This window comes from Balaenoptera musculus, chromosome 15 (genome assembly GCF_009873245.2).
Source record: "Balaenoptera musculus isolate JJ_BM4_2016_0621 chromosome 15, mBalMus1.pri.v3, whole genome shotgun sequence".
Classification (NCBI taxonomy): Eukaryota; Metazoa; Chordata; class Mammalia; order Artiodactyla; family Balaenopteridae; genus Balaenoptera; species Balaenoptera musculus.
In genome coordinates this window covers 58,298,319-58,320,402 of record NC_045799.1, presented here as the reverse complement: position 1 = coordinate 58,320,402, position 22,084 = coordinate 58,298,319, and the positions used below count along the sequence as shown (strand labels likewise).

The 22,084-nt window shown below is 45.0% G+C and overlaps 1 non-coding gene across 1 annotated transcript; it reads right to left on the bottom strand.

Annotated features, from left to right (window-relative positions):
• Positions 1–1,913: 1,913 nt before the first annotated feature.
• Positions 1,914–1,985, bottom strand: TRNAV-UAC. The gene has a single exon. It is a non-coding gene; the product is annotated as a tRNA-Val (tRNA).
• Positions 1,986–22,084: the final 20,099 nt, after the last annotated feature.

The following is a 22,084-nucleotide window of genomic DNA, read 5'->3' as shown; positions in this document are numbered from 1 at the left end:
CCACCATCCCCACCACCACTTTCACCACTTTTCACCACCATCGTTCATGATCACCATCACCTCCACCAGCTCCAAACCTCCATCATGATAAGCACTGTTCCCACCACAACATTATTACCACCTCTGGCACCATGCATCATCTTCTTCAACTCAGAAATTTGTACATCAGCCTATAAGGTGAGTTTTCTTATTATCACCATTGTACAAGGAAACTTGAAGAAGATTCAAAAGCAGGCCCTTGTGATTCCTCTTGATATTCTTAACAAGGGGGTATTGGGACCATTTGTTAACATGGAATTTGACCCAGTGTGGAAATGCTATCTCTTTCTCTCAGTGGGTCAGTTCTGGGGATGCAAAGAAGATCAAACTGTTTTCTATAAGTTCTCTAGACTTATGAAAGGAATTTGGGTATCACAGGGACCTGAGACTCAGAGACATTGTGTCCTGCTCAAGGTCATATAACCAGTAACTGCCAGGATTTAATCAGAGGGTGTCCGCTGTCAAAGCCTACAGGATCACAAACTTAACCACTGCCTTAGTCATGGAGCTGGGGTGATGTGAGTCCTTCGTAAACTGTCGAGGTTTTGGTAGCCCTGGAGATGTGCCACTTGGCTCTCCTCAAGAGAGAACCTGCCACAGGGTGTGCAGTCAGCTGACAGCTTCCAGCCCTGGATGCCTCGGGACTCTGCCTCTGCTTGTAGGTTCATGCTAGGTGCTTCCCAGGAAGTCTGTGGCCAATGACTGAGCATGACAGTGATACAAGGCCATTTCTGGGCAGTGTGGGGCTCTTCTATGGGCATCCTAAGTACCCAGGCTCCCTGTTGACCTGTCTGAGCCTTCTCAGAGCTGCACCACATCTGAAGCTCTTTCTACATAATCCTCCTCTCTTTTCAAACATATCAGATCTGCTCGCCTAGTCCTGTTCTCTCTCCCCTTTATCTTTTGGAGGCAATATCCCCTAGCAGTCTCTTGAATTCCAACTCTGTCTTGGTGTCTGCTTCCTGGAGGACCTCAAATGACACAAGGGTAGAAGTTTGTACCATCATAGCAGAGGGAATTGTTTTCCATCTTTAAGATATGACTTTAGACACTCATACTCCTTAGCCTGTGGAATGAGTGTGTACTAACGTAACCGTTTCCTGTAGCAAGTATAAAACTAATATAAATCTACTGCGGTGTCATAAAACTGCACTGATGTACATCTGGCCCATGTTAACGGAAAGGAAGCCAGGGAGTGTGTGGGAATGGCTGGCTTTGTTGTTAGTATAGGTGGATTTGAATCCCTATTCTACCAGATACAAGTTTGAAGATGCCCTTTTACTTCTCTGTGCCTTACTGCCTTAATTTCCTCATGTTTGAAATGGTGTTAATCATCCCAGCCGTCCAGGGAGGTTTTGAGGACATAATTCTTTATTTAAGTTATCAGAAAACATGTATACATGTCCTGACACATAGTAGGCATCCAACAAATTATTTCATTTACTGAGTGCCTAACCCAAGCGTGGTACTATATTTACCAGGCATTGGGAATATAGCAGTGAACAAAAAAGACAAAAATTCCTATTCTCATGGAAATTAGTCTTATCGGTTTAAGCTAAATCTGAAATATCTTGAATATCTGAACAGCTGTTGAAACCAAGTAAGATAAGCCTCTCCTTTGAGAAGGGAAAAACTTGAGAGCAGAGCTAGAATTGTTACATCTTCTTGTTGAATTGAACTTGTTATCATTATGCGATGACTCTCTTGACCTCTGATAATGCTTTTACCTTAAAGTCTATTTGTCTTATACTAATATAGTGACATTAACTTTATTTTAATTATATTTATCTGGCATATCTTTTTCCTATATCATTTGACTTTTTATCTTATTTATTTATTTATTTGGCCACACTGCATGGCTTTCGGGATCTTAGTTCCCCAACCAGGGATCGAACCCGGGCCATGGCAGTGTAAGTGCCGAGTCCTAACCACTGGACCGCCAGGGAACTCCTCATTTACTTTTAATCTCTCTAGAGCTCTTAAACTTTAAATATACCTCTTATACATAATATATCCATTCTAAAAATCATTGTCTTTTGACTAGAGAGTTTGATCCATTTACATTTCTACTCATGGTGTTGTACTTCCTTTCCTCTGTGTGGGATTTTTTTACCTGTGAGCTATTCGTTTCTTTAGAAATTTATTGTAGGTGTTGTTTGAGTTCTGTTGTAAAGTTAAGTTCCATTAGTGAGTAGTCAGCTTCACTTCTGCTAACCCCTGGGGACCCTACTTTCAACTTGTGACATCTTTAAATTACATATTTGCTTGAGGGTTTTTTTTTTTAATTTTTTATTTACTACTTACGTAGCATGAATTCAGGTCACAAGCCTGAGTGAAGACCCCCTTGTGACGACAGATTCTCAGGTGAGATTTTTTTTCTCCTACACTCACCCCCATGATTGAGACAGGCAAGTTTTGTAGCTATCTCTTCTGTCTGGCAGGGTATGTTTCTCACACATCCTTATAGAGAGGGCGTAATCCTCTGGGGTTCTGCTCTATTATGGGATCTACTGTTAAATTCTCAGTTGGGGGTTCCCTAGACTGCGTCCTGCCCTTATACCTACTGCATCCTTTAAAGGTGAAGCTCAAATTATCCAGAGTTTGAAAGAAACCCTCAGGAAAGAACTGGTTTTGATGGATGCTCACCACCCAGTATCCCTGACTTTATGTCTCTGGGGACTCTGTGGATTCCTTACCTTTGTGCTAGATCAGCAAAGTGTTTAAAAGATGCATTCAGGGGCTTCCCTAGTGGCACAGTGGTTGAGAGTCTGCCTGCGAATGCAGGGGACACAGGTTCATGCTCTGGTCTGGGAAGATCCCACATGCCACGGAGCAACTAGGCCCATGAGCCACAACTACTGAGCCTGCACGTCTGGAGCCTGTGCTCCCAACAAGAGAGGCCGCGATAGTGAGAGGCCCGCGCACCGCGATGAAGAGTGGCCCCTGCTTGCTGCAACTAGAGAAAGCCCTTGCACAGAAACGAAGACCCAACACAGCCAAAAATAAATAAATAAAATAAATAAATAAAAAATTAAAAAAAAAAAAGATGCATTCAAGTATTTTATGCAGCATTTTAGTTGTTTCAGTGGGTGGAGTATTAGGGTTCTAATCCTCCATAGAGCTAGAATTAGGAGTCTCTCCATTACTTCTAATATAAATGACTTCAGGATGTGTGAAATTTCCTAGAATTTTGTTCTTAGTCCTCTCCCTTCTTGAACAAACTATGTTTTTTTTTGGACTATAAAAGTTTGGCATAATTTCTAGTGGTTGAGATAGCTACCATAGTTTCTCTAGTTCTTTATGGAACTATTTATGACAAACTTGCATTAAATAAAAACATTCCTGACACAAAGATAAAAATTCCTAACTATGATAGGGCATCTCATCTTTCTACGCACGCTCAAAGCCAAACCTACTGACTCTGAACTCAAAATCTGCTCCTCTTTCTTTGTTTCCTGAGTCAGTGAATGACATTCCCTCTCCCCGGGCAGCCAGGTCAAGGACCTGAAGTCCATCTTCCGCCTGAACCACATCCTTCCCCTTCCTGCAATTTGTTCCTGGGTCATTTGATTATATGGCCAATGTATATCTGGAGTTTCTAATCCACGTTCATCTCTACCCAGCCTAAATTATAATCCTTAATATAATCTTCCCCATCATGTCTCATCTAGCCTCCAATGTGGTCCTTATCTAATAGCAGAATATCTGACAGTTAATCTTCCTGAAAATCCTATGAGGTGTGTACTGTTACTATTCCCATTATACAGATGAAGAAGCTGAGGCTTGTAAAGGTTAAGGGAGTGTCCCAGGGCTAGTCAGTGGTGGAGCCTGACTCCACACAGTGGTCTAATCTAGAGCCTATATCGTAGCCACCACTCTCTAAATGTGTTTTCCTGGTCCAGTGGTCAGGACTCTGTGCTTTCACTGCTGAGGACCAGGTTCAATCCCTGGTCGGGGGAACTAAGATCCCACAAGCCCTGCGGCATGGCCAAAAAAAAAAAAATTTGTTTTCCTACCTTCACCCTCACCTCCTCTAATTCACAGCCGCAGCAGCTAGGGGAATCTTTCTAAACTGCAACACTGATCATGTCCTGCTTCAGCTCAAAACCCTCTGCTCAAAACCCTTTATCCCCACTGCCTTGGGATAAAGCATCAGCTCTTCAATGAGGTCTCATGTGCACAGCCTCTGTGCTTTCATCTCCTATTATGAAAAACACCCCTTACCCCATCCCAGTCTACTGCAGCTACATCGTGACCCACTCACAGTATCTGAAGGGAAGCCATGCTTTTCCATCCTCCTGTGACTTCAACTCACACTATTCTCTTACTGTATACATTTTCTCCTCTTCTTCACTTGGTGAACTCCTACACATTCTTCAATACCCAGCCCAAATGTTACTTAGGGGAAGACTCTCCTGACCCCCTCCAGGAAGAACTAGTCATTGTGTCCTTTGCCCTTTAATACCTTGTCAGGAAATTCTTGATCTTTGAGGATCATTTGTACCAAAAAGAGTAAAGTAAAAGCAAATTCAGTTAGAATGGAACTAAAATTTCATAGTAAATGTCAAGAGGAAAAAAAAGATTTGATTGAGACTCTACTTTTAAAAGTGAAACTAAATGAAACTAAAATTTACAGGCATTATTCTATCTTTAGCTAACAAAATTACAATTGCAATTCTGCACTAATTCTTAGACTAAACAGATGATGAAGCCAGGGCCGATATTTCTTTTTCTCTTTGACACATCTTCCTGACAAAAATTTGTTTGAAAGTTATGATATGACATCCTTTTCTGCAAGTTTCACACCATGATCATACAGAGAATCATGCTTGTAAAAATATTATAAGATGCTATCAGTTTCCCAGAGGCCTTTCTTAGTCTTTTCATAATGAAATTGTTCTCTTTTAAGCACCTGTCCTGTCTTCTTCTCCTCATTTTCCTCTTCTTTAGTTGTGCCTTGGTCTAAGAATCACATAGGCTGGATGCTCATTTGTCAATATCTTTGGGGGTGTTTGAATGGTTCTCCAATATCACGTACATCAACTTCAGGAAATTCTGTAACTTTGCAAGAATGACAATTTTATTTTGCAAATGGTGGCAAACATTCAGACAAACTGACCAACACCCAAGAAAGAGGGTGATGGACAGAGCCAGATGCTGCATTCAGTAGGGAGGGTTCGACAGGTCTGTAGTCTGGTTAATTCTATTGGGCCAATGTCAGTTTCCTGGGTCTGCTAATGCACTGTAGTTATGTGAGATGTTGCCATTGGGGGAAGCTGGGTGAGAGACACACCACACTGCTTGATACTATTTTTGCAACAGCTTATGAGTCTATAATTATTTCACAGTAAAAAGTTACAAATATAAAAACAATTCACAGCCAATAGGAGCCTAAGGAAATATGGAGACTAAATGCATGAGAACTAAACTTATAAATTAAACTTATAAAGGACCAGACACGTCATTAAAGTTTTCTTGTGATGATTGCTTTTGTTTTCCTAGGCATCCAGGTGGGGAGTAGGGGTTTTCACTAAATACTTGGGTTTTCACTAACTCCTTTCATGAAATTATAATTATTTACTTAACTACCTACCTTCTCCCATTGGACTGTGTACTCCTTAAAGGCAGAGAATGGGCCTCATTCATCTTTCTATTTCCAGGGTCCATCATAAGGTCTGCCATAGATAAAGCCTTTGATAAAAACTTAATGAGTGAATAAATGAATGAAGACGTGAACAAAGGCACTAGAAGATTGGGTTTCTAATATGGTCCTGGCATAGCTAAGCCCTGGGAAGGGCAGCCGATTTCTTCTAGAGGTGGTTTGGTTGGAGTTTTGGATGTAACCATAATTGCCACGGGTGATGGGAAGCCTGCCTGTATGATTTACTCCACTTGCTCTTAGCATATGCAAGCAGATGGTGTTTGCCCACATACCTCTCCTGGCCCCCCATAATCAGTGAGGAGGGCTTGGGGAATTTCAGAAGTGGTATGTTCAGGAAAGCCCAGTTTGGGTGAAGCCACCTTCACTGCCCCCTGGAAAGTGCCCCGTAGCTAAGAATCAACTCTTCCCCACACAGCTCAGCCTCAGGCTCAGTAAGGGGGGTTAGGAAGTTGGTTTTGCCTCCTGGGAAATAACAGCTCCATCTGCAAAGTGGGGGATCAATTCCTACACTGGCTTTGCCTCCTTTCTTTTCCCTGAAACTGATAAAAAATAAATCCTGCTAGCCATACTTGTCCTTGTCTTTTCTAACGTCCTACTACACATACTGCTATGCAGCTAGGTCTTCAAATATTTCGTTTAATGTATTTTGGACATCATTCTATATCCATGCATGTAAATCTCTTTCCTTCTTTTTGGCAGTATGATAATATTGTATGGAATGGATATATCATTGTTTACCTAGCCAATTCCTCTTAAGAATGGGCATTGATGTTACTTTGGGTTTTTTTTTTACAGACAACCCTGCAATGATCACACACCTCTAAATGCCTAGAGGTTACTGGCTAGTGCCAATCTGTCCTCCCAAAGGTTGCGGCTGTGTTCACACTCTCAGCTACAGCGTAGAACCATTAAGCCAAGCCTTTGGAAAGAAAAAGGAAATCCTGTTATATATGATGACGACACTTCCCGTACCAGAGAAGAATGAACCTCACTTTACCAGGAGCTCTCTTGGCTATTTTTGTTCTACTTTCAGTCTCCTAACAACCTTGAGGGGACAATGGGACTGGCGACTGGCATTGCTATTATAATCATTATTTACTTTACAAATGTTTAGTACAAAGCCCAGGTCGGTTGCCAAGCAGCGGGTGGGGCAGGGAGATAACAATGGCCAGGAAGAGAGGTAGGTCCTCTGAGGTGTCTCTCTCTACTGCACAGGTCCTCCAGCCCCAGCCCCACTTCTCAACTCCTTTTATTTTTTATTTTTTCCCCAACTTTATTATATCATTGACATACAACATTGTGTAAATTTAAGGGGTACAGCGTGTTGATTTGATACACTTGTATATTGCCACACGATTACCACCGCCCTGTTAGTTAACACCTCCATCATGTCACATAATTAACACTTCTTTTTGTGGTGAGAACATTTAACATCTACTCTCTGGCAACTTTCAAGTGCAAAGTGCAGTACTGTTATCTGTATTCACGGTGCTGTGCATTCCTTCCCCAGAGCTTATTCATCTTATGACTGGAACCAGCATCTCCCCGCTTCCCCTGCCCCCAGCCCCTGGTAACCACCACTCTCCTCTGTTTCTTTGAGTTCGGCTTTTTAAGATTCCACATACAGGTGAGGTCATACAGTACTTGTCTTTCTCTGTTTGACTTATATCACTTAGCATTAACGTCGTCAAGGATCATCCATGTTGCTACAAACGGTGGGATTTCATTCTTTCTCATAGTTGAATAATATTCCACTGTATATGTGTACCACATCTTCTTTACCCACTCACCTGCTGACACACACTTAGCTTGCTTCCATGTCTTGGCTATTGTGAATGGTGCTGCAATGTACATGGGAGTGCAGGATCTTGAAGAAATCCTGACTTCATTTCCTTAGGATAAATTCCCAGAAGTGGGATTGCTGGATGGCATGATAGCTCTGTTTGTAAGTTTCTGAGGAATGTACATACTGTTTTCCATAGTGTCTGCACCAATTTACATTCCCACCAACAGTGCACAAGTGTGCTCTTTTCTCTACATCCTCGCCGACATGTTATCTTTTGTGTTTTTATGAAAGCCATTCGAGCAGGGGTGAGGTGATATCTCTCTCAGCTCCCTTTAAAGCCAAACTCCTTGAAAGCACTATCTATATTCCTCGTCTTGAATTCTTCTCCTCCCATTCTCTCTCTCTTTGTTTCCATTTATTTAAAAATTTCGTTTCCTTCCAGTTTTATTGAGATGTACTTGACATACAGCACTGTGTAAGTTTAAGGTGTACAGCATAATGATTTGACTTAAATACCTCATGAAACGGTTACCACAAGTTTAGTGAGCATCAACATTTCATATAGATACAAAATTAAAGAAATAGGAAAACAACTTTTTTCCTTGTGATGAGAACTCTTAGGATTTACCCTTTTAACAACCTTCACTTATAGCAAGCAGCAGTGTTAATTATACTTATCATGTTGTACGTTACATCCCTAGTACCTATTTATCTTTTTTTTTAATTGAAGTATAGTTGATTTACAATATTGTGTTAGTTTCAGGTGTACAGCAAAGTGATTTGGTTATACATATATATCTATATTCTTTTTTTCTATTCTTTTCCATTAGAGTTTATTACAAGGCATTGAATACAGTTCCCTGTGCTATATAGTAATCCCTTGTTGTTTGTACTTATTTATCGTGTAACTGGAAGTTTGTACCTTTTGACTGCCCTCATCCAATCCTCCCAACCTCCCGCCAACCAGGCTTTCTCTCCTGCCATCCACCGAAATTGCTCTTGTCAAGGTTACTGTTGCCTCCATGCTGTTAAAACCAACATGTAACTTGAACAACCTGTAGTGCATGGCACAGGCCATCACTCTCTTTCTGCAATACTTTCCCCACTTGGGGTTGCTTCTCCTCCTATATCTTGTCTTGGTTGCCCCCCGCCCCTCAAAGTTAGAGAACTCCAAGGCTCTGCCCTCAGACCTCTTCTCTTCTTTAGCCACACTCACCGTCTGAGTGATCACATCCAGCCCCATGGTTTTAAGTGCCACCCATACGCTCTTGACTCCAATATTTATGTCACCCTCCCAGACCTCTGCCACGAACTCCAGGCCTCCATGTCCATCTGTCTGTGCCTCATCTGTCTGTGCTCTATCCGGATGTCCAGCAGACATCTCCAATGTAACACACTCACACAGGAACAGATGCTCAAGAACATCAGTCATCAGGGAAATGCAAACCAAAACCACTCCACACTCACTGGGATGGCGAAAAAGATGAACAATAGTAAGTGTGGGCAAAACTGTGGAGAAACTGGAACCCTCATACATTGTTGGGAATTTGAAATGGTGCAGCCACTTTGGAAAACAGTTTGGCAATTCCTCAGAAAGTTACACAGGGTTATCATGTGACCCAGCAATTCCACTCTTAGGCATGTATCCAAGAGAAGTAAAAACATGTCCACACAAAAACTTGTACACGAATACTCATAGCAGCATTATTCGAAATAGCCCCAAAGTAGAGACAACCCAAACATCCATCAGTGGAGGAGCGGATAAACAAAATGTGATATATCCACACAATGGAATATTTTTCATTCACAGAAAATGAAGTCAGTACATCGTCAGTATTCATGCTGCAACTTGGATGAACCTTCAAGACATCATGGTGAGCGAGAGAAACCAAACACAAGAGGTTGTAAAGTATATGATTCCATTTGTATGAAATGTCCAGGATTGGCAAATCCATAGAGACAGAAAGCAGATAAGTGGTTGCCAGGGGCTGGAGGAGAAGGAATGGGGCGTGACTACTAGTGGGGTTTCTTTTGGGGGTGATGAAAATTTTCTCGAGTTAGATGGTGATGATGGTTGCACAACTTTGTGAATATGCTAATCACTGCATTTTATATTATGTCAATTTAGAAAAGAAGTTAAAGTCCCTTTCAGATGAAAAAAATGTAACAAACTCACAATTTCCTTCTTCACACCTACCCAGCCACCACCTTCTTTATCTCTGTTGAGGATGATGCCATCCTTCTGGTTCCTCACACCCTCCAACCAAACCACCAATGAAGCCTATTGGCTTTACCTTTGGAATTACTACCCTGAACTGGACCACTTCTTATCACTTCCACTGCCACCATCCACGTCTGAGCCACTAGCCTGTCACCTACTTTTCCCAGTAGCCACTCAGTATATTCTCCACCCAGCAGCTAGATGCTCTTCTACAAAAGCAGTTCACTCCTCTGCTTGCCCGAAGCTCTGAGGGCTCCCATCTTGCTCAGAGGAAAATCCGGCCCCTCCCTGTGCCTGTAAGACCCTGACATTCCAACCCCCCTCTACCTCTCTGACCTCACCTCCTCCCAGCCTCCCCCTGCCCATTCCAGCTCTGTTGACCTCCCTGCTGTTCCTCAAGTATGGCGCACCTGATCCAGCCCAGGGCCTTTGCACTTGCTGCTCTCTTTGCCTAGAATGTTCTTCCTCTCAGTTATCCACATGGCTCTCTCCTTCCCTACCCTCTTTCTCTGCTTTATTTTTCTCCATAGCATGTGTCTCTCACCTGAACGGGACAGTGAGGTTTTCTGTCTTGTCCACGTTGAATCCCCAGGGCCTGGCACCTGCTGGGTGCTCAGTAAATGCTTGTAGAATGCATGAAGGAATGAAGTGCACACAGGGCGCGCTCAGGGGCGCCCCCAAAAGAATGGGGACCAGGAAGCCGCAAGTATGTTTCTGGGCTTACAAGAGTTGGACACCTATTCTTTCATATAATCCTCATAACAGCCCTGAGAGATAGGCAACTATTTAACCTCTTTTCAGATAAGAAAACTGAAGTTTAGAGCTAAGTGTTAGTCAGAGTACCCAGTACAGAGCAAGCCTTCAATTAATACTAACACAGTTGTGGTTATAACACAATTATAATTTCCTCCCATTTACCTTTTTAACCCCACTCAGTTCGTCTCAGCCTTCTCGCCAGTACCCTACAATCAGAGACGATCTGCTTTCCCACCGGTGCACAGAGCTTGCTAATTCCCCCCTCCCTGCCTTTGCCCCTTCAATCCACCCACCTGGAATTCCCTCACCCGTCTCTCTATTTGTCAATAGCCCTAATCTTCTTCAAGACCTGACCACATCTGATTCCTCCGGGAAGACTTCTCAGTTTTACCCACCCACTACTCACCACTTCTATATTCTCCTCACCTCCACTCCCTGTCCCCTTGCAATCGCTGACAACACTGTAGCTTTGTTTGAAGCTTGACATCTTATAAGCATTTTCACAGATCGACTAGCCCACATTTGAGAGCCTGGTAAACCTCTCCCAAGCTGTGTGACTCTGGGCAAGTTAATTGACTTCTCTGAGCTTCATCCGTGAAATGGAAGTAGAAATTAGTCCCTACCCCTTGGAGCTGTCATGGGGCTGAAATGAGGAATGGTGAATGAAACACCTGAGCCCGGCACAGAGTAAGGGGCCAGTGCAGATTAGTATTGATTATTATGATCTCAAAATGGCTCCGAAAGGTAGATACTTTGATCTCCATTTTACAGAAGAGGAGCCCAAGGAGCACAAGGGTGGACAATTTGTGTAGCTCACAGTAATGAACTGAAACCCAGCTTCTTGCCTTTCTGCTCTACTTCACCACATCTTTTTAGGGACTCCGTTTCTGATATTTCACTGGCGTGCGTCTCATTCTGATTTTGAGTTTACCCCAACTGTGATGACAAAGCCCATGCTTCCCAGGCCTTCGTGACTTTTGAAAGCACACTCATCTAGGTTTTCACACTTGAGTCACCTGGCAACCCAGCAAGGTGGGTGAGGCTCATCCTCATTCTGAGGACAGGAAAACTGACGCTCAGAGAGGCAAAGCCGCTTGCTTGTGATCTCACAGCAAAAGAGTAAAACAGTCATCATTAGAACTAGCTCAGCACGCACCCTTCACAAAACACATACCTTCTCATTTCTCCTCTCCCCTACCACCAAAAGGTTCTGCATTCATCAGGCACTCAATTAGTGTTTCTCTGAAGCTGCCACATCCAGGGTGGGTGTTAAGAAACGTGCGTGATGACCAGCTACAGGGACACTGAGAAGGCGGGTGAGGGTGAGGTGCTGCCTTAGACTCACTCAACCCGAAATTCCTCGTCCCCAAGCCAGCCCTGGCTGGGTTCCTCCAGGCAGCATCGAGGAAGGAGGGTGGTAATTCTAAGTATCCAACATATTTTGGGAGAAAGTGTTTCAAAAACAAGTTTTGTTTTGTTTTCATGGAACTTCCTCCCAAGATGGAGAAACCACAGGGGTGAGTTCTCCTTTCCAAATAAATGCATGAATCTGCTTCTCCAAATCTGGACAGTGCAGGGAACAAAGATCACCCCAATTCCAGCAAAGTCTGGGTTTCTCGCATCTAGGAAGAAAGGCCCACCGTTCTTCAGTCAACAAATGTGCTGCAGCAAAGCCTGCAAACAGGCAGGGGGTGAAAGCGATTGGCATGCAAAATGAATTTTTTTTTTAATGTGAGAGGGAATCTTCTCATGGAGAATGTTGTGTGCTGAATTGGGCCCCCTCCCCAAATTCATATATTGAAGTCTTGACCCTCAGTACCTCAGAATGTGACTACATTTGGAGATGGGGTCTTTAAAGAGGTAATTAGGTTAACATGAGGTCATTGGGGTGGGGCCCTAATCCAATGTGATTGGGATCCCTATAAGAATGTACAGAGTGAAGACACAGGGAGAAGGCAGCCATCTACAAGCCGAGGAGAGAGGACTCAGGAGAAACTAATCCTGCTGACACCTTGATCTCAGACTTCTAACCCTGGAATTGTGAGAAAATCATTTTTTTGTTATTTAAGCCACCCAGTCTATACTACTTTGTTATGGCAGCTGTAGCAAACTAATACAGGGACAATGTCCTTCTTAGTTAGACACAATCTCCGCCACTCCCTAATGCCTGACACCCACCTGCTTTACTCATTTACGTTGCCTCTTTTCTCCTGGTGGTGTCTGAGTTATACCTACTAAAAGGCTACTTGTGGAAAGTAAAAAAAAAGTAGCTACTTTTTTTCCCCCAATTTTTTTATTGTGGTAAAATACACACAACATAAAACCTACCACCTTTACCATTTTTAAGTATACTGTTCAGTGGTATTAAATACATTCATAATCTTGTGCTACCATCACCACCATCCATCTCAGAACTCTTTTCACCTTGTAAACCTAAAACTCTACACACATTAAACAATAACCCCCCATCCCCCACTTACCCCCAGCCCCTGGCAACCACCATTCTACTTTCCATCTCTATGAATTTGACTCTTCTAAGTACTTTACATAAGTGGAGTCATACAGTATTTGTCTCTTTGTGTCTGGCTTATTTCACTTAGCATAATGTCCTCAAGGTTCATCCATATTGTAACAAGGGTCTGAATTTCCTTCCTCTTTAAGACTGAATAATATTCTGTTGTAGGCATGTATCACATTTTGCTCATTTACTCATTCGTTGATGGACACAGGTTGCTTCCATGTTTTAGCTACTGTGAATAATGCTGCTGTGAATATGGGTGTACAAATGTGTCTTTGAGACCTTACTTTCAGTTCTTTTGGGTGTGTAACCAGAAGTGGAATTGCTGGATCATGTGGTAGCTCTATTTTTAATTTTTTGAGGAACTGCCATACTGTTTTCCACAGTGGCTGTACCATTTTACATTCCCATCAACAATGCATAAGGGTTTTAATTTCTCCACATCATCAGCAACAGTTTTTTTTTTAAATAGCAGCCATCCAGTGGGTGTGAGTTGATATCTCATTGTAGTCTTGATTTGCACTTCCTTAATGGTTAGTAATGTTGAGTTCCTTTTCATGTGTTAATTGGCCATTTGCATATACTCTTTGGAGAAATGGCTAAGTTCTTTGCCCATTTTGGATTGGGTTGTTGAGTTTTAGGAATTTTCAATATAATCTCGATATTAATCCCTTATCAGATACATGATTTGCAAATAATCTGGATATTAATTCCTTATCAGATACACGATTTGCAAATATTTTTCCATTCTGTGGGTTGCTTCTTACTCTGTTGACAGTGCCTTTTGATGCACAATTTAAACTTTTTTCATGAAGTTCATTTTGTCTATTTTTTGGTTGTTGTTGCCTGTGCCTTTGTGTCATATCCAAGAAATCATTGCCAAATGCAGGGTTGTGAAGCTTTTGCCCTATGTTTTCTTCCGAGAGTTAAAACTTGTTTCAGGTCTTTGACACATTTTGAGTTAATTTTTATATATGGTGTTAGGTAAGGGTCCAACTTCATTCTTTGGCACGTGGATATTCACTTTTTCCAGCACCATTTGTTGAAAAGACTGTCTTTTCCCCATTGAATGATCTTGGCACCCTTGTCAAAATCATTTGACCATATATATGAGGGTTTATTTCTAGGTGCTTTATTCTTTTCTATTGATCTATATATCTGTCTTTATGCTGGTATCACACTTTTGATTTCTGTAGCTTTGTAGGAAGTTTTGGAGTCAAGAAGTGTGAGTCCTCCAGCTCTGTTCTTTTTCAAGATTGTCTTGGCTATTTGGGATCCCTTGAGATTCCATATGAATTTTAGTATGGATTTTTCTATTTCTACAAAAAAGGCCATTGGGATTTTGATAGGGATTGCATTGACTCTGTAGATTGATTTGGGTAATATTGACAGCTTAACAATATTAAGTCTTCCAGTCTATGAACATGGGTTGTATTTCCATTTATTTACGCTCTGATTTCTTTCAGCAATGTTTTGAAGTTTTAATTGTACGCGTCGTTCACCTCCCTGGTCAAATTAATTCCTAAGTATTTTATTCATTTTGATGCTATTGTATTCTTAATTTCCTTTTTGGATCATTCATTGTTAGTATATGGAAATGCAACTGACTTCTGTGTATTGGTTTCGTAACCTGCTACTTTGCTGAATTCATTTATTAATTCTAACAAATTTTTTGGTGTGGACTCTTTAGGGTCTTCTACACATCAGATCATATCATCCATGAACAGGGATAATTTTACTTCTTCCTTCTCCAACCAGGGATGGAACCTGCGTCCCTTGCATTGGAAGGTGAATTCTTGGGACTTCCCTGGTGGTGCAGCGGTTAAGAATCACTGATTTGAGTTCAGTGGGTCTGGGGTGGGGCCTGAGGTTCTGCATTTCCATCAAGCTCCCAGGTGATGCTGAGGAGGGCATTGGAGACCATTCCTAAGAGCTGGGGCCTAAAGCGGGTCACTGGGATCTCCTTGACTGCTGGAGAGATGTTTCTAAATCCTTTCTCTGCCCTTTGCAATGTAAATCTACCACCCAAAACCATTTTCTCCAGGACCTGGGTATCTTCTCCTTCTCTTTGAAAAGCAAACATTCAGGTACAGAGGGATCCTCCCTCGGCCCCCCTCCCCAGGTTAGAGCAACGCCTTCTCTGTTCGTCAGAGTAAGAAGAGTTAGGCACGCTTCAAGAAGGAGGCAGGTTGCCTCACCACTGCTCACATTTTTTTCTTTTTTTTCTTTTTCATTGCCAAATGCTGCTTTTATCTGTTTGCACTGAAGAGTACAGTTTCTTTTTTTTTTTTTTTTAATTTAATTAATTAATTAATTTATTTTGGCTGTGCTGGGTCTTTGTTGCAGCGCACGGTCTTCTCTAATTGTGGTGCGTGGGCTTAGTTGCAGTATATGGGATCTAGTTCCCTGACCAGGAGTCGAACCCTGGCCCCTTGCATTAGGAGCACAGAGTCTTAACCACTGGACCTCCAGAGTATAGTTTCCGAGCCAAAAAGTGTACACGCTCTGCTCCTCACAAAACACACTTTCTCTCCTAGTCCCTATGGGAGGATAAGGACCTCACTTCACTCTGCACCACCGCCTCCTGTCGTAAAGGTAGCAGAAGTTTTTTTCCCTCCAGACAAAAGTCAGTTAACAAAGCCAGGTGACATGATCCCATGGACAAACCCCCTTCCCACCCTGCAGTGCCCTTCCCTCAGCAGACCCAGCCTTTAAGAGTCTCCAGCCTCTTATTTCAGGGAAGTTGAGTCCCATTCACACTGGTCCCCCTTCCTTATTACAAGAGCATCACTGAATAAAACCCGTCCTCGCCGCTTTTACTCGTGTCCAGGTTTGTTGATCTTTGACGGAGGCAGCTCAGTCTCCCCTACATTCTGACCTCCTGTCGGGGGCCCCCATTGGCCAGTGGAAGCTGGCGGGCTCGGGAGCTTGCCTGTTCATGTGTTGCTTAAGGGTCAGAGCCCTGTGCAGAGAGCAAGCGTGGCGGGTGATGAAGGCAGGAGGGTCCATCCAGAGGGCAACAGAAGGGCACACTCTGCGACCTCTGTGGTCCTCTCATTGCAGCCTAACAGTAGTCGTGTCATGGCTTTACTTCAGCACAGGCCCTGCCGCCACCCCCGTTCCCCGGGAGACTGTGCTCCGGGTACCAGATCCCCCTCCCAACCGCTGTGTGTCTCGGCCAGGCTAAGACGTCTGGGCTCTCCGGAGGACTTCTGATGTCAAACAGATGAAGATGCTCATCCATGCCCTCAGGCCACATGAGTTATGACTTTGAAGTTACTGTGTCTGGCCTGAGCTCTAATCTCAGACAAGAGAAGTCGCAGCTCAGACCAACCCCAGCTTTCGGTTTCAGGCTGAGTGTCGGAGCTCAAGGCCAAGCCAAGATCAAGAAAATGTCTCAAGAAAAATGTCTCTTGGTTGTATAACTTCGGGAAAGCCCCTAAAACTCCCAGCAGGCTGTCACTGGGGAGGCACGGGGGCTGCATGAAGAAGGCCCATAGGCCCCATTGCCAGCCTCCCTGACTCCAGATTTGGGAGTGTGTTTCCCTCCTGGCATGTTCCCAGCCTGAGGTCACCCAGCCTCCTGGGCCTTCCTGCCTCCTCTTGCGAGACATGGAAACAGAAAAAAGGGTTCCTGAGAGGTGAGGCAATCTGCTTCCTTCTTGAAGCTTGCCAAGCTCTTCCCACTCTGATGAACAGAGAAGGCATTGCTCTGACCTGGTGGGAGGGGGAAGGATTCCTCTGTGCCTGGAGGGTTGAGGGTCCCCCATGCTGGAAGGGGACACGGAGTCCTGGTTATGAACATGGTCTGCCAACCCTCCGCAGGGTGGAGAATATTTTAAATCCAGAAAGGAACATGAACTTGTGCTATTACAGGACAAAACAATGGTTCCCCTTGGGGAGGGGACTGGGAGGGGACTGGGAGAGGACCGGAGGGCTGGAAACATCCTGCTCCTTGATTCTTGGGAGCTGGTGACACGGGACTGCTCAGTTTGTGAAAACACATTAAGTTGTACATTTATGATTTTGCACTGGTCTGTATATATGTTATGTTCTGCTTCCGTTAAATTTTTTTTTTTAATTCAATAAAGCTTTGGAGAACAGTCTTGCAGTTCCTCAAAAGATATATAGACCTAGCAATCTCACTCCTAGGTATACGCACAAAAGAATTGAAAAAAAATCTATCCATACAAAGATTTATGCAGGAATGTTCATAGCAGCTTATTCAGAATAGCCAAAAAGTGAAAACAACCCAAATGTCCATCCAGGGATAAATGGATAAATCAAGTGTGACCTACCCATACAATGGAATATTATTCAGCCTTAAACAGGAGTGAAGTACTGACACATGCTACAACATGGAGGAACCTTGAAAATATCATACTGAGTGAAAGAAGCCAGACACAAAGGACCGCATATTGTATGATTCCATTTACATGAAATGTCCAAATAGGCAAATCCATAGAGACAGTAGAATAGATTACTGGGTGCCTAGGGCTGGGGAGGATGAAGGTTTGGGGAAATAGTGTATTAGATGTACAAGGTATCTTGGACCAATGAAAATGTCCTAAACTTGACTGTAGTGATGGTTAGACATCTAGTTCATATACTAAAAGCTATTGAATTGTATACTTTAAATGAATATATTGTATAGTATGGGAATTACATCTCAATAAAGCTGGTCTGACCATTCAGTGGGGCATCAGCATTAGAAAGGGCACCAGACCGTCAGAATGAGCACTAGCCAGGCACACCTGCAGGGCTACACTGGTGCCTACCAGGTGACCCCAGCCACTGGGCAAACGGGGGGGGGGGGGTCTGTTGGTTTCTCAGGCCCAGGAAGACTGAGATCACAAACTGGGGCTGAATATCTTGAATGCAGGAAATGGAAACAAAATGGGGCCCAGCCAGTACACTCCTCAGAAAGGGATCCTGAGAAAAGGATGTGGGTGGAAATCGTTCATTTGGGAAGGAATCCCAGGAAGGAAGGGAAGTCCCACCTCATGGCGAGGGAGCTGGGGCGTTGATCCTCCATCGCAGGGCTGCTCCTGGGGCAGGAGGAAGTCAGGAATGGCCTGGTTGTTCCCAGCTGACACGATTATCAATCTCTTACAAGCCTTTATTCATGCAACCTCTGTTGACTGAGCACCTACTATGTGCCAGGCCCTAGTAGGGAACACTGAGGAGGAAACAAACCAAGCCTGACCCCAAAAGACTCTCACAATGAGTCTGCAGTGCCCACAAACCACATGGGAAAATCCTTCTGTTAGAATCCTTAACAGAAAATTCTTCTGTTAGAATCGTGCCTGCCTGGGGGGTGGGGGGCTGGCTATCCGTCATCAGCACCTGAGTCCCAGGTCCCTGCCCCACCCCCCTACTGTCCAGCTGCGGCCCTGTCCCTCTTTTCTGACGTCCACGTGGCTAGAGCAGGCACCCATGGGCCTCTGCTCTAGATAGTAGGGATTCCTTCCTCTAAAAGCGGCTAGGATGGGGTGTGGCTGGCTGGGTGGAATATCGTTCACAAGGCTTGAGGAACATTTATACCAACTCGTCCTGATTGGCTGGGATGGCTGTGGCTTTAGCACTGCAAGTTCTACATCCCTGGAACTCCCTCAGTCCAGGCAAACTGGGTTGGTGGGTCCCTCTAGAACTCTGACCCTAGCTTGTTCCCCACTCCCACCCCTACACCCCATCTAAACCAGTGCTTCCCAGCCCCGGCTGCCCATTGGCATCACCTGGAGAATTTAAAAAAAAATACTGCTGCCTGGGTCCCACCTTGGACCAGTTCATTCAGAATCTCAGGAATGGGGCTGGGCCGGGGCTTGTGAAAAAATCTCTAGGGGATTCTAATGTGCCACCAGGTTGAGAGCTCCAGGCCTAGAGAGAATGAGGCCAAGGTTAGTTAGGGATGGATATTTGTCTTCTAGATCAGGTGGGAGCTGAGGAGTGGACAAGGACCGCTAGACAGGGGTCCATTGGCTCATTCATTCATTAATCAGTTCTGTACAGAGGACGTATCATGGGTCAGGTGCAGTCCTGGGGCTGAGATACAGGGAGGGGCAAAGAGGACAGTTAGGACCTGCTTTCATTCTAGAGAGGGACACAGACAGAAAACAGGTCACCTGCATACTTTCTGATGAAGATGTTCAACTGAGTGATGTGTTGAGTGAACTGGGGTCTGTTGAATGAACTGGGGTGCAGAGCTACTTAGATATTGCCTTATTTTCCTGGAGCTGCCATAACAGATTACCACCAACTGGGTGGCTTAAAACAGCAGGAATGTGTTCTCACAGTTCTGGAGGCCAGAAGTCTGAGATCAAGGTGTTTGCAGAATTGGTTCCCTCTGGAGGGTCTAGGGGAGAATCTGTCCCGTGCCTCTCTCCTGACTTCTGGGGGCCGCCGGCCTTCCTTGTCTTGTGGGGGCGTCATTCCATTCTCTGCCTCTGACTGCACATGGCATTTTCCTCTGTGTCTGTGTCATCACATAGCCTTCTTCTTCTCTCTGTGTGTCCTCTCCTCTTCTTTTTTTTTTTTTTTTTTTTTTAAATTTATTTATTTATTTATGGCTGTGTTGGGTCTTCGTTTCTGTGCGAGGGCTTTCTCTAGCTGCGGCAAGTGGGGACCACTCTTCATCGCGGTGCGCGGGCCTCTCACTATCGCGACCTCTCTTGTTGCGGAGCACAGGCTCCAGACGCGCAGGCTCAGTAATTGTGGCTCACGGGCCCAGTTGCTCCGCGGCACGTGGGATCTTCCCAGACCAGGGCTCGAACCCGTGTCCCCTGCATTGGCAGGCAGATTCTCAACCACTGCGCCACCAGGGAAGCCCTCCTCTTCTTATAAGGACACCAGTTCCTGGATTTAGGGCCCACCTGGGTAATCCAGGACGACCTTATTTCTAGATCCTTAATTACATTTGCAAATACGCCTTTTCCAAATAAGATCACATTCTCAGGTTCTAAGGGTTCGGATGTGGACGTATCTTTTCTGGGGGCTACAAGTCAACCTCCTACAGGTACGGTGGGCAGGGAAGGCCTCTGAGGATGTGTCTTGGTGTGAATCATTCCAGAAGCCGACCGCAAGGCCAGGTTGTAGGGGGTGGCAGGAAGCACTTCTGGGAAGCAGGGAAGAGACGCCTTGAGCATCAGGTACCTGGGGCTCTGTTCCGCTGGGGACCTCCAGGATGCCGCTCTGAACCGGAGCCTCAGAGCTACCCGCCCACCCAGGGGGCAAGGGCACTGGGGCATTTAGACACCAACTCCTGAAAGTCATTGGTGCGGGGAGCCCCTGAGGGTTTACCACCCCACCGCTGGGCCTGGCGACTTCTGGAGGACAGAGAAAGCCTACAGGAAAGAATGGAAGGTGTTTTCAAGCGTGGGAATCACGAGATGCCGGTGAGTCACCAACTGTGGCTGTTCCAGGAAGTGACATTTGAGGAACCACCTGTAGGGTGTGACAGAGTTAGTCTGTGACAAGCATGTCAGGACATGTGGTGGGCATGCTAGGCACCGGAGAAGCAAGAGAAACCCCCCTGAGGCAGGGGCAAGCTCCCTGTGCTCTGAGAACAGCCAGGATGGCGGTGTGGCTGCCGTCGCCCTGGGATGGGAGGTGGCAGGAGCTGGGTGGGGACCTCCTGGGTGCGTCACGCACAGCCCGGAGCTGAGATCTGATTCATGCGGACAATGGGAAGCCTTCGGAGAGTCTGAAGCAGGAGTCCAACAAGATCCAGTTACTGTGTGGCAACAGTCTCACCTTGAGTGAAGTCCAGAGGGTGGGCTGCAGGAAGGGGGGTAAGAAGAGCAAAGCGGAGAAACTGAGTTATGCAGGGCCCGGCTCTGTCTCACCTGGCGGCGTGGCCCCAGGCCAACACCTTCCCTTTCCTGGGCGTGAGCTTCCCATCAGAAAAGTGAGGGCGACAAGCTGGGTCTCGTCTGCTTCAGAGGGATGTTTGGTGACTCCACTGAGGTCCCGGGAGCATTCGTACCCTGAGCACAGCTGGGTGAGGGCCTCCTGCCTGTGCTGGAAGCAGAAGGAGGGGTCTTGACACATCCCCTCAGGCAGGAGTGGCCATGCCTGGACCAGTCAAGTTCAGGGTGGGTCCTTTCTCAAGGTCTCTGCTGGGTGGCTGGGTTTTTCCAAAAGCGAACTGAGTTAACGTTATGAATTAAGAATGCTGTGTCCTGGAGGCACAAAGACCAAGTGAGTCTGAGAAATGAAGACTTAGTCTTCGAGGTAACCTGGCCACGTCCAGTCAACCCTGGGGTTGGCTGGTCACCTCGTTCAGGGCTCTGGAAGGCAGGAGCTAAGGCTGATTATTCTCTGGAACTGGCAACATGGCGCTTACTCAATGTTCACATCTGAATGTGGAGAGTGTTGAACTGAATTCTGAGAAAGCTGTGTAACTGTAGACGCTTGGGTTTCCCCGGATGGAGTCCAAATGTTGTTGGTCGTGTTTTAGTTAATGCCCCAAATCTCAATATGCCTGACCCCTCCTGCCTAGCAGGAGGTCCAGTCTTGCCCATGGTTCTCTTCCCCAAATATATCCAAGAACCCCAAGGGTGGCTACAGGTATCTGGTAATGCTGGATGCCCATTTATCAAGGATTTACCATGCGCCAGGCACCGTGCTAAGCACTTTACGTGAGGAAGGACTGTCATTCCCATTTTACAGTCAAGAAGATGGGACCCCAGAGACATTAACTCACCTTGGGGAAGATGCTATAGATATCCATTGAAAGCTGTCTTCTCCATCCTCTATAAAAGTAGGATTGTAGTCAAGCACATAACTGGACCACATTTCCCAGCCTCCCTTGCATTTAGGTGTGGTCATGTGACCAAGTTCACTCCAGTGTCATCTCTGCCTCTTCTGGGTCCTTTAAGAGAGCGAATCTACCTCCCTCCCCCATGTCCTCTTTTCTCCTTCCACTTTCTGGGTATGGAAGACAACAAGGTCCTAGGGCATAGCAGCCATGGGATAGAAAGAGCCTGGATTCTTCCAAGTGGAGAACTGCCCTGCCAGCCTGAGCAACCACTCAGGGCCATTAAGTGAGCAGGAGACCAATTTCTATTATGTTAAGGCTCGGAAAATGTAAGGTCTATTTGTTAG